At 45.4% G+C, this 10,980-nt stretch overlaps 1 protein-coding gene across 12 annotated transcripts in view; it reads right to left on the reverse strand.

The window, feature by feature from the left end:
* Nucleotides 1-4,864, reverse strand: part of FOXP4 (forkhead box P4) — a 136,294-nt gene extending 131,430 nt beyond the window's left edge. For 6 of the 12 annotated variants that reach the window (XM_065591633.1, XM_065591630.1, XM_065591628.1 and 3 more), the window contains exon 1: nucleotides 4,449-4,824. The gene's annotated coding sequence lies outside the window, so the exon portion shown is untranslated. Of the gene's footprint in view, nucleotides 1-3,947; nucleotides 3,968-4,448 lie in introns of those variants that run through there. The other 6 variants (XM_065591631.1, XM_024110340.3, XM_005308300.5 and 3 more) reach the window with 4 other exon arrangements.
* Between the last annotated feature and the right edge of the window lie 6,116 nt (nucleotides 4,865-10,980).

Here is a 10,980-nt window from a genome sequence, read left to right on the forward strand (position 1 = left end):
GATTTTATAGATCACGTCGATTTTTAAATAAACTCTGCCCTTTCTTTCAGAAGGGAGTATCTGAATTAGAAATTCACCAGATTCCTCTGGTGTTGCGTCGCTGGATTTTTTAATTTTTTTTTTATTGTTCATTTTAATTCCCCATGAAAATCAAGAAGTTGAATAGATTTTATTTTAAAATCCTCTGCTCCAGGTAAATCCACTCAGGAATAATATAATAAAAAAAAAAAATCTACTCGGCCCAAACATTTTTCCTTAGCATCTCACTTTCTTTTCCCCTCCCCAGATGCAACAAACAACTTTTCTGCTTAGATTCACTGAGCCACGACATTCCGAATAGTAGCTGTATTGTGCATACTCCTTTTTATTGCTTTTGGTGAATCCATCGGCTTGGGGACCAGCAGAAGGAATTGCTAGCTTCCTTTACAAGTGCACACGCAACCGGGCTGGGAGAGATCAGACCACTGGGTGCATCTCGCTGCAAACGGAACATTTTCACTCAACACCAGCAGCAGAATCTTGGAAAGCACAGAGATGCATCCCATCACCCCCCATCTAGACACTTAACAGAGTAGACAGGTTGGATGGAGTTTGAGTGCATTTTTGATATTCCATGATGATCAGATTATTTTCCCCCCAGCCAAGACTAGTCAAACTTTCTCTTCTATCATATGGGCCCCATTTCAGAAGTGGTTTTGCTTTTAGTATCCTCATAGGTTCAAAGCATAAAACAAATTATTTGCATCAGGTTTTAACCAGAAGGTTTCTCTTCTCCACTTTAGAATCCCACTTTCAACACAGAAGCAAAGATAGAAGGGGAAAACGATTTTTTTAATAATAAAAAAAAAATAGCAACTCAAGAATATTAGCCCAAACACTTCAAAATACAGGGAATGTGGGGGCTTAGAAAGTCTTCCCTTTCAAGCCCCGCTCCACAAGGAGTAAAGAATAAAGCCTGGAATTAGAACCATCTGACTGCTTCGCAGAACTGACAAATGCTCCCCGACTCAGTCAGCACATAAAATTGTCGTCCTTACGTTCACTGTGTTCCACTCTGAACTCTCAAAGGTTTTGATTTAGGGGGAAAAAATGGGGGCCACATTTGACAAATAATTTTTGCATCTGCATAAGCAAGCCTGATTTTAAAAACAGACTTTCCTCAAAATAAATCAAAAGGTGAGTTTGATTTCATTAAAATCTGAGATTTACTTATGTTTAGTCAACAATATCAGTATAGCATGAAACACACTCACAAATACACAACTGCCAGGCTCACACTGTCTGTCTAAGACGTGTATTGATTTGACACCAAACTGCCTGTTCTCCAGCATAACACACTTCTTGTGTAAATTTTTAAACTCACAGGAAGAATTTTCACTCGCTAGAAAAATCCTACTTCTAGTTTAGGTTAAAAACACAACCTTTTAATAGAGAAACTAACAACATTTTTATTGTATACCCCACAGCCTTTCCAAAAGCATTGTAAAGTGAGGTCTTAATCTGACGTTAAGTTGGTTCTGACTGTGGTAAATGACAAATGTATGTACATTTTAGTCTCCAAAGCAAAACTCATGTGGGCTGATCAGTTACTCCAAGCCGGCAACAGATCCTGAATAGGAATCTGAGCTGAAATTCCTCTCTAATTCCTTAGCACTATATTAGGAATAGAGAAATCACAGTGTGTTTTCTCTAAATATATGTGCTTTTTTAACATTGCTCTGAGTAACAATGCAAACTAAGTTTAGTTTTAGATACTCATGAATTATTCCTGTTCTCCCCTATTAATATTTTTATTTGAATTAAAAAAGGAGGAAGAGGGGGAGAAAAAAGAATGAAACTTTTTTTTTTTTTAAAGAAAAAGTCATTTCCAAACGGAAAGGTTAACTGAAATTACACTCCACTTGTTCTCCTCCATACACACCTTAGAAATGTGCTTGCCAACTCAAAACAGTTTCCTATCCCCCAAAGAAATATTCAGAGTAATCTGCTGCTAACAAACCACTTATTAAACTTTTTTGGGGTGGGGGAAGGCGGGGGAGGAGATACAGAGGGCAGACAGAAGCCCGAGATGGGGAAGACAATTTTGAAGGAAGCAAAAAATCATTAATTTTGCCAAGGTTTGCACTGGGAATTTGCTTCAAATGAAGCTATTCGCTCTGTTGGGGATCCGATGAAAGCAACTGATCAGAATTGTCCTCACATCCCTCACCAACTAGCCATCAGTTTTAAAACAAGTTCTGCCTGGGATTTCTGAACTCCCTGAAGACTACTACTTAATAATAAACTCTTTCTAAATGATTGTTATTAGCGATGGTTTACAGCGATTCTGCTAGACAGTGAACCTGATCAACCCTCATACAGACTACCATGCATTGTATGAAAGTTTTAGGGATTCCTCCCCGCCCCAAAAGCCCTCATCACACTTTTAAAACAAAGAAATATACAAAGGCTCACAAACTGTGCCATTAGGGGAAAGATGTGCACAAGCAAATCACAATGTGGAATTTCACTGTAGAGCTGGCCGAGTTAGAATCCTTGCCCTGTAAGTTTTAATAATCAATATCAATCATATTTTGTTTTTAGTCTTATTTTTGCCTGCTCTCTATTTATTAGATAAATAAATATTTGAAATACTTTAATTTTAATCTCACACCAATCAGGGTATTCATGGATGGAACAATTTCTCTGCGGGTTGTTTAAGGTTTGTTGGGGCTCAGTTTGCTTCTTCAGGGAATTTGCAGAGATTTTAAAACTTGTTTGGTTTTGATTTGATTCAATATTTCTAAACAGGGGGAAGTTTACTTTGTTGGCACATCACACAGCCCAGATCAGCAGGTTTTATGTTGAAATTATTTTTTAAACACTCAGCAATAGACAACATTAAAATAAAACGGCTATGGGGGAAATAAAGAGACAGGTACCAACAAAGGAAGACCAAATGCAACATGTCCCCGCAAAGGATACTGAACTACAATAGCTATTGAGGTTATTCTGCATTACTTCCCCTAGCAGAAAGACGGCTAATTGAAACACCTATTTCTCAAGGTTAAATTTTAAAAAAACAATTAATTAATTAAGGAAAGCGAAAGCAATTTCTTAATTGCTAAAGATGTTCCCCCACTCCCTTGGCAAGCATTAAAAATAACAGAGCAAAGCAGGTTCTGGGACTGAAGAGAAAGAAAAAAATTATTGTCAGCAAAAGTTTCCTTGGAGTCTAGAATCCAACAGGAAAGACACTGCCAGAGAGCAGGTTTTCTTGTTGGAAGTTTCCTGTTCATCTCCACAGGCCTCCCAGGGAAAGTCGCTTTGTGGGGTTGAGAGAGAGGTAGGCAGAAATACAGCTGTCCCCACATTATGTGCCCCCCCCCCCGACACACACACACTTTCTACTAAGAGCCCCATAAATGTGAATAACTTTGAATCTGCCCATCCTGTCAATCTGAGCAAATTGTGAGATTCACAGCCCCCCAAAGCCCATGCCACACACCCAGGGCTGATTGATCGACACAACCCCCAAGAGCAGTCTCTTCTAACCCCCCAAAAGAAATAAACACACAAAATAAGGCAAATCAATACTGTATTCTCCAACTCTCCCCCCCCCCCCCTCCAGGCATGTACAGGCTTTCCCAGTTCCCCCACCTCTGGATTTCATTCCCTTCTCCCCCAATTTAAACAATTCATACACACACACACACCCAAAAAATCCTCTGTTCCCCAAATCTCTGGCATTTCACGCCCCTTCCATGCAAAGTTTCAGCTGAAAAGTTGCTTCTCCCAGAGCCTTCTCTTTGTCTGAAAGCTCTTTGATGCAACTTAGCGATCCCTGGGACCAAACACTCCAAGCGATCGATAGGGGTGCCGGGGGAGGGGGTGTGGGAAACAGGCTACAAGTCCCTTAACCTCGACCCCCTTCTTTCCCCCTCCCCAAAGGGAAACTAAGAACAGACCCCTAAAAGTCCTGCGGGTGGCGAAGCCAAACTGAATGCAAGGCGATTCCTGGGGCTTGCTACTCCAGAGACAGTTCAGACGAGCAGGTTGCCCAATTCGAAACAACAAAGCGAGGGGGAAAATATTTTTTTGAAGTCTTTGCAATTCCCCCCCTCCCCTTTACAAAAAGGGAACTGGGGCACCCACCAAGCGAGCAGCTCTCTCCACCCCCCACCTGTTTTTTTGGTTTTGTTTTTTGTTTTAAACCCGGCCTCTGCAAAGAAGAAAGGAGGAAAGAAAGAAAACAGCTGTTCAGCCTGTTTAGCAACTTTCTGGGGTTAGTGGCTGAAAATACTGAAAGGGGGCAGGGAATCCGAGTCACGGTGTAAACAGGCTGCCTCTGCAAGTGTGCCCGGGGGGACCTGGGGACTGAAACTCACCCACATGGAGAGTTCAATCAACGTAAAGCGACACACACATTAAACACAACAACAACCGCCGCCACACACAAACCCACCAACCTGTTTGGCTCGACAGCGTCTGGAATCAAGGCTCAACTTCAACCCCCCGCTTGGGGCATGGGTAGCGGCTGCTTCTCCTGGGCCAGATCTCCGCTGGGGGTGGGGATGGGGGGGTGAGAAACTTCTCCAGTTCCGGGGCGGGGGGTCCCCAAAGTTCGCCGTCTCGGGGAGAGCCACTAGACCCGGTCATGCATGAGCGCACTGCCCGGGCTTGCTGCCTTCTCCCCCTTTGCTGGGTGATTCTTGGGGGGGCTCCCTCTGCTTTCCTCCCCCCACCCCTGCTCCTCTTCTTCCTCTGCTCAGGGTAGGGTGGGGGGGTCAGGGTGCGCCCTCCTCTCTCTCTGTCCCATTCACATGGGGAGAGCGGGCTCTAATCAGTGGGGCTGTGTCTGCACTGGAGATGTGACTTGAGATCTGGGAGGGGAGGGCTGGGAGAAAGAGAGAGAGTTACTTCCACTTCTACCATAATCCATCTAAAGCAGGTGCAGCTCATTTCCAACCCCACCGCTCCTGGAGGAGGGAAGAGGAAGGCACCACATGGGGATGAAGAGGTGATGGGGAGGCTTTTGAAATTAAAGGAAAGGAAACTGATCTCTTCTTTTTATGTGTGAGGGATCCGGCAGGTTGGATCATGCTGAATAGGGACAGCGTCTGAATAAATTTGAAGGGGTCAGGCTGCACGGTGGTTTCAGTTCTCTCCCCGGCTGGTCCATTATTATTATTGTTTTATTAATAATAAGTATTTCTCTTGAGGTTGCACCTAGACGGATATCTGCTCCATGCTGTGCTAAGCCCTGCACAAACCTGCATGGGAACACGCAGTTCCTGTCTCCCAGAAATTATCACCAAAATAGACAAAGGATGAGAGAAAGGAAGGATTATTATCCCATTTTACAGAGGGGGGAAACTGAGGCACAAAGTGATTGCCCAGGGAGTCTGTGGCAGAACCAGGAACTGAACCCAGATCTTCTAGACAGATACACATAGCAAGAGACAATCCCTGTCCCAAGAGTTTACAATCTAAATGGGCAAGACGGACAAAGGCTGAGAGAAAGGATTATCATCCCCATTTTATAGACAGGGAAAGTAAGGGCCAAAGGCCCAGATCCATAAAGGTATTTAGGCTCCTAACTTCCATTGATTTCAATGGAAGCTAGAGACCTTAATACCCTTTGTGGATCTGGCCCTGTGATGCCATCTTGGGGGCCCCCGAACTGTAAATTACCTTATTACCCCCCTATCTCAGGAAAAGAGAGATTTCCTGGTGCTAAACTTTGTGTCAGCTCCCTGACACTCCAGTCTGTTAGCCAGCCCAACAAAGTCCTCAGGACTCTGCCAGTCCTTTCCTTGGCTTGCAGGGAATCCTTGATGCCCCCAGTTCCTGAACCCCCTGGGAGAGTGTTCCCCTGTAGTATCCAGCCCCTGACACTGGACACACAGCAGTTACCAAGTCTGCTGTCACACCAATCTTCTGGCCCAGCGGTGGCTGCACACCTCCTTTTAATGTAACAGCACTGAGATGGATTTATAATAAAACAAGCATACATTTATCAATAGCTAACAGAGCTTTAAGTGATACTACGCAGAGATAATAAAACAGAAATGGTCACAAATAAAACAAAAGTATAATCACGCTTTCTAGCAACTAAAACCGAACTCAGCAGGTTACAAACCTGGTCTACGATAAGTTTCTTACCTAAACCAACCTTTTAGCATCAGCCACCCACATGTTCAGGGACACACAGAGGGTTGGCCTTTCTTTCCCCCCAGTGATGGATCACAAAGGGGTTTTCTCCCCTTTTCTGACCCAGTAAACCTTTGAGGGGTGCTCTTTTAAAGTGTATCCCCAGATCAAGTTTTTCTCCCCTGCTGTTTGTGCTTCAGGAAGTTGATGGCCAGGCTGATAACTTGCTCTTCTGTTGACTTAAAATGCAAACGAATTGTCCTTTGTGCTGGTTTCACAATATTTGATCAACAACTGGTTCCAAGGCAGACAGGTAAAGCAACGTGCCTTTGTCTAGGACAAACTTGTTTATCAACCCAGCCTCCAAAGCATATTTGAGGAATACAGTTCCAGCACACGTAGGTACCGCTTTACACACCAGCCAGCCATACATCATGCAGTGATATTAATGATATCAGCTTTCATTTGATACTTCACACGATACTCTATACCGATAAATACCGTGGCAGCACCGTGTTAGGTGTAGTGAGTTTGTCAGGCTTGATAAGAGTTGCTGTTACATGGCAGCGAACCCTTTGTCAGTGGCCATTAAGGGCCAGAGAGATAAAAAGTGAGAACTGCTTACTCTATCAAACTATTGCTCCTTGTACCCAAATTCTACCCCCTCCAAGCCTGCTCTTTATTATCCCTGCAGCCAATCTATTTCCCCACCTCCAGCATTCATCAGCATTATCCCTGAATCTCCTTTATCCCCCACACAGGGGAAAGGAAGGAGAGAGAAGAGAGTCTCTGGGGAGAGGAGCAAATATCCAGCCACCAGCTGATCCATTGCACAGAAAGCCAGGCTGAATGCCCCATTGGCTGTATTCGCAGTGCTGGGGCTCATGGGGTGGTGGGGGGCTCCGTGGAGCTGGTGAGAAATATTTCATCAAAACATTTTTTCAATAAAAAAAATGCCATTTGCGTCAAATCAAAATTTTTAGAAAAATGTGTCAATTTCCACAACATTTTGTTTTGAAAAACCCCCACAAGCAAAGCACTTTGATAACGTCCCTTTTCGGAATCACATGTGCCGATTTGTTCCGTTGGAAACAACTCTCTGACATGAAATTGATTGTTTTTTTTGTAATAAGACAGACATCTGAAAACATTTTCAAAGGTCAAAACTGGAATGTACTGGTTTGGTCTCATCTAAAATGAAACCGTTCGATCGACCTGAAACAAATGTCAGAATTTCATTTCACAGGAAAATTCATTTTTTTGCGGTTTTCAGTCTGGTTTAGAGTGGAACATTTTTCAAAATTGCAGATTTTCCTGCAAATCAGAAAATCCAGTTGCCACACAGCTGTAGGTGTCAGTTCTGCCCTCCTTTAGGTTCCTGGTAGGGCATTTGTTTTGTCCCAATCCTCTTCCATTACAATGAGTGGGAAAAGGGCACCACCCTAGTTGCAAGAGCTGTGCGGGACCATCAGCATCTGGGCTATGGCGCGCGGGTGTTGCAGAGACAGAGAGAAACATAGGCTAGTGACCTGTACCACAGGAGTGGGAGTCAGCCCCTTCTGAGATCCTTTAGACTCCCGAATCAGGGCCAGATTTAGCTTAATATCCATCACGGACCCACTTCTGAAAATCTGGCCCCAATTGTGGGTGATGGGCCTTTTTGAAAATGTAGCGCTGAGGGCCCGACTTTTGGAAGCGCTGGGCACCTGTGGGTCCAGATGAAGGCTGATGGTAGGACCAGAATTATATTTTGGCTCTGGACTTCTTTGGGTCAAAAAATAGCCTTTTATTCAAAACAGAAACTTTCTGCAAAAAAGTGATATCCAAATTTCCCATTTTTTATACAACATTTTCCATGCTCGGAAATAGGAATTGCCAGACTGGATCAGAACCAAGGTCAACCTACCCCAGTCTTCGCTCTCCAACGTGGCCAGCTTCAGACAAAGGGGTAATTGCCCTACAATGGCAAATGTAAAATAATCTGCCTTCCCCCTGCCCTCCCAGTTAGGGCTCACCCTGAGCTCTGTCAGACATTGGTTTACATTGTTTTATGATGTAGTTCAGTCAAAAGCTTTAGTTTATCACAAACCATGTTTTCTTACTGAGAACTGGACTTTCAGTAAACAAAACATTTCCAAGGTCATTTCAATAAATAAAACCAGTAACAAATATAATAAAAAATGGAAAATCAGCCCATTTTGAGACAGCTTGGAAACTGTGAAACATTTCCCAGAATCCTTTTCCCCAGCACCAACTCTGGGTACTCAGTGGAAAAAATATCAGGTGCTTACCCCCTTCATGTCTACTCCCCAGTGAGGCTAGAATACCTCCCTTCCTACAGAATGTGTGCATTAATCAATGTGTGTAAAGCATGTTGCAGATGAACAGTACTAAGTGCAGTGACTGGGGCTGGCTCTCTTTCTGAAGCACATGGCACCAGTGGTATGATCTGGTGGCTCTGGCCTCATAGAATAGCAGGGTTGGAAGACACCTCAGGAGGTCATCTAGTCTAACATGCTACTCAAAGCAGGACCAATCCCCAGACAGATTTTTACCCCAGTACCCTAAATGGGTCCCTCAAGGATTGAGCTCACAACTCTGGGTTTAGCTGGCCAAGGCTCAAACCACTGAGCTATCCTTTCCCCCTCCGGAAGTGAATCCTCTGAGCCAATGGGGCTTGCCCTTTTGGTGCCCAAGGATCTGCTTTCAAAGGATTTAAAACTAACAATTTTTAAAAGTCCCATAAATAATTAGGGGAAGATTTTAATTAACTAATTAAAAGAATCAGGGGGAAAAAATCAAGACTCTTCACACACTTGGGGTTTTAGGGAGTCATGGACAGCCCATTTCCAGGGCTAATTTTGGGACTGATCCTGCCTGGTACTGAGTGCCTCAGGGTTGGTGCACATCAGGCTTCAGCTACCATTGGCTTCAGCACCTTGTAAGAGGTGCTCAGCTGTGGGATGGTGCTGTTTGCCTAGTACACGAGGGGAGCAAGTGGGAAAGAAACACTCCCCACACACGTCTTGAAAGATGCTGCAAGAAAATACGGGATGATAGCTGGGAGTCTAGGGGTGCGGCCTAACCCCCCGAAGGGTGGAAACATAACCATCACTGTGTGCTCAGAGCAGCAGCCTGTTGTGGCACCACCGAGGAGAGGGAAGAATGAATCAGACTAGCTTATGTGCAGTTTCAATTGCCTATGGGAGCCTTCTTCACTCTCTCTCCTAAAATGGCATGCAGCATTGCGGCGCCTTGTTAAACAGCGGCCATGTCCCACCCCAGAGGTAGCTGCATTTTAACGGTGGGCAAAGTGATTCCTGTAGCTGGAATGCTTGTAAAGTGCTGTGGGATGAAAGCTGCTGAATGCACAGGTATCTCCCTCCCCGTCTAGGGTGCATGTTACTCTTGGGCATGGCACGGGCACGGCCCAGCCAGCATTTAGCTAAAGGAGCGCCCAGGACAAAGTGTTCCCTGGCAATGGAAACGTTTGCTCCTGAAGCCTGGTGCTCCTCCCCTTTCCCCAGAGCGTGGGAAGGGTGAGCGAGACACTGTTTGGATGGAACACAATGGAGCGGAGTGCAGAAGGAGATCTCTGCACCCTGTCATCTAATGGCCTTCCAGGCAGTGCTGTCCTTCCCTAGGGATGGAGTCCAGGGTCCTTGTCATCACATTCAATTGTGCTTCCCCTAATATCCCCCTTTTCCCCCTCTGCACTCCTCTCAATCCTCTGTCCTCACTGCCCTCTTCATTTCTTTCCCCCATCTTCACACCTTATTCCTGCAGCCCACTCCACTGGGAGAAGTGTCTCAGTTCACATTGAGACACCATTCCCCACACCCCCTTCTGCCTCAGCAGGGCCCAGGATGTTGGCTCATCTCTGCTTTCCCCACTGGGGAGCTGTGATTGGCTAGAGCACTGGAGTGGGACTCAGGAGACCTGGGTTCTATTCCCAACTCTGCCATGGGCCTGCGGTGTGACCTTGGGCAAGTCATTGTGCTAGTCTGTGCCTCAGTTTCCCCATCTGTAAAATGGGGCTAAGGATACTGACCTCCTTTGTAAAGCACTTTGAGATCTGCAGAGGAAACGTGCTATACAAGCGTTAGGTATTATTGCCTCTAGGCTTCTGGGGACAGTTCAAGCACTGGTTGGTCTCTTCAAAGCCCTCAGCTTCCTGGCATCCTGTTATTTGATTGCCTCAGTTGCTGTGTCCGATTGCAGGAGAAGTGATTTCTAAAGATACCTGGAGTGAAGCTGCCCTGAGTAGGTGGCAGGAAATTCCTAGCAGTGTCCCCTGCGCACTTCCCCATGGGAACCATCTGCATCCCTAAGCTTGGGGAGCTTCTAGAAATATTATTTAGCAAATAATATTTGCTCAGTCATCAGGCTGACCTATAATTTATTGGCCTGATACTGCAAGGGGCTGAATGCCCTCACCGTGCAAGAGGCACTCAGCTGCTTTCAGTATTGGGCCCTAGTTTACCATTTGGGAGTGAGGGGGTTGTGCCATTCACATAATGGGCCAGATCCTCAACCCTTCTTGAATCCCCTTTGTGTGGGTCCAGCAGTGCAAAAGGGACTTAGTGCCTTAAGGCAGCAACTAAGGGTTCTCCTACAGTAAGAAGCAGCCAGCCCCAGTGCCTCTACAAAGGGGCCGTTCCAGGGTGGGCTTTGCAGATGCAGAATGGGGCAAGGCTGAAATCTGAGGTGCTCCAGCAATACTGGGTGGCAATTGCAAAGCAGCCCCTTGGGAGCCATTATCTGCTCGTGCAAGTTAGAACAGCGCTTGTCTTCAGTGGGACCACTCCCACTTAGCGAGCACCAGAGTAGTTGGGTGATGATTCCCTC

Source organism: Chrysemys picta, chromosome 4 (assembly GCF_011386835.1).
Source record: "Chrysemys picta bellii isolate R12L10 chromosome 4, ASM1138683v2, whole genome shotgun sequence".
Taxonomy (NCBI): Eukaryota; Metazoa; Chordata; order Testudines; family Emydidae; genus Chrysemys; species Chrysemys picta.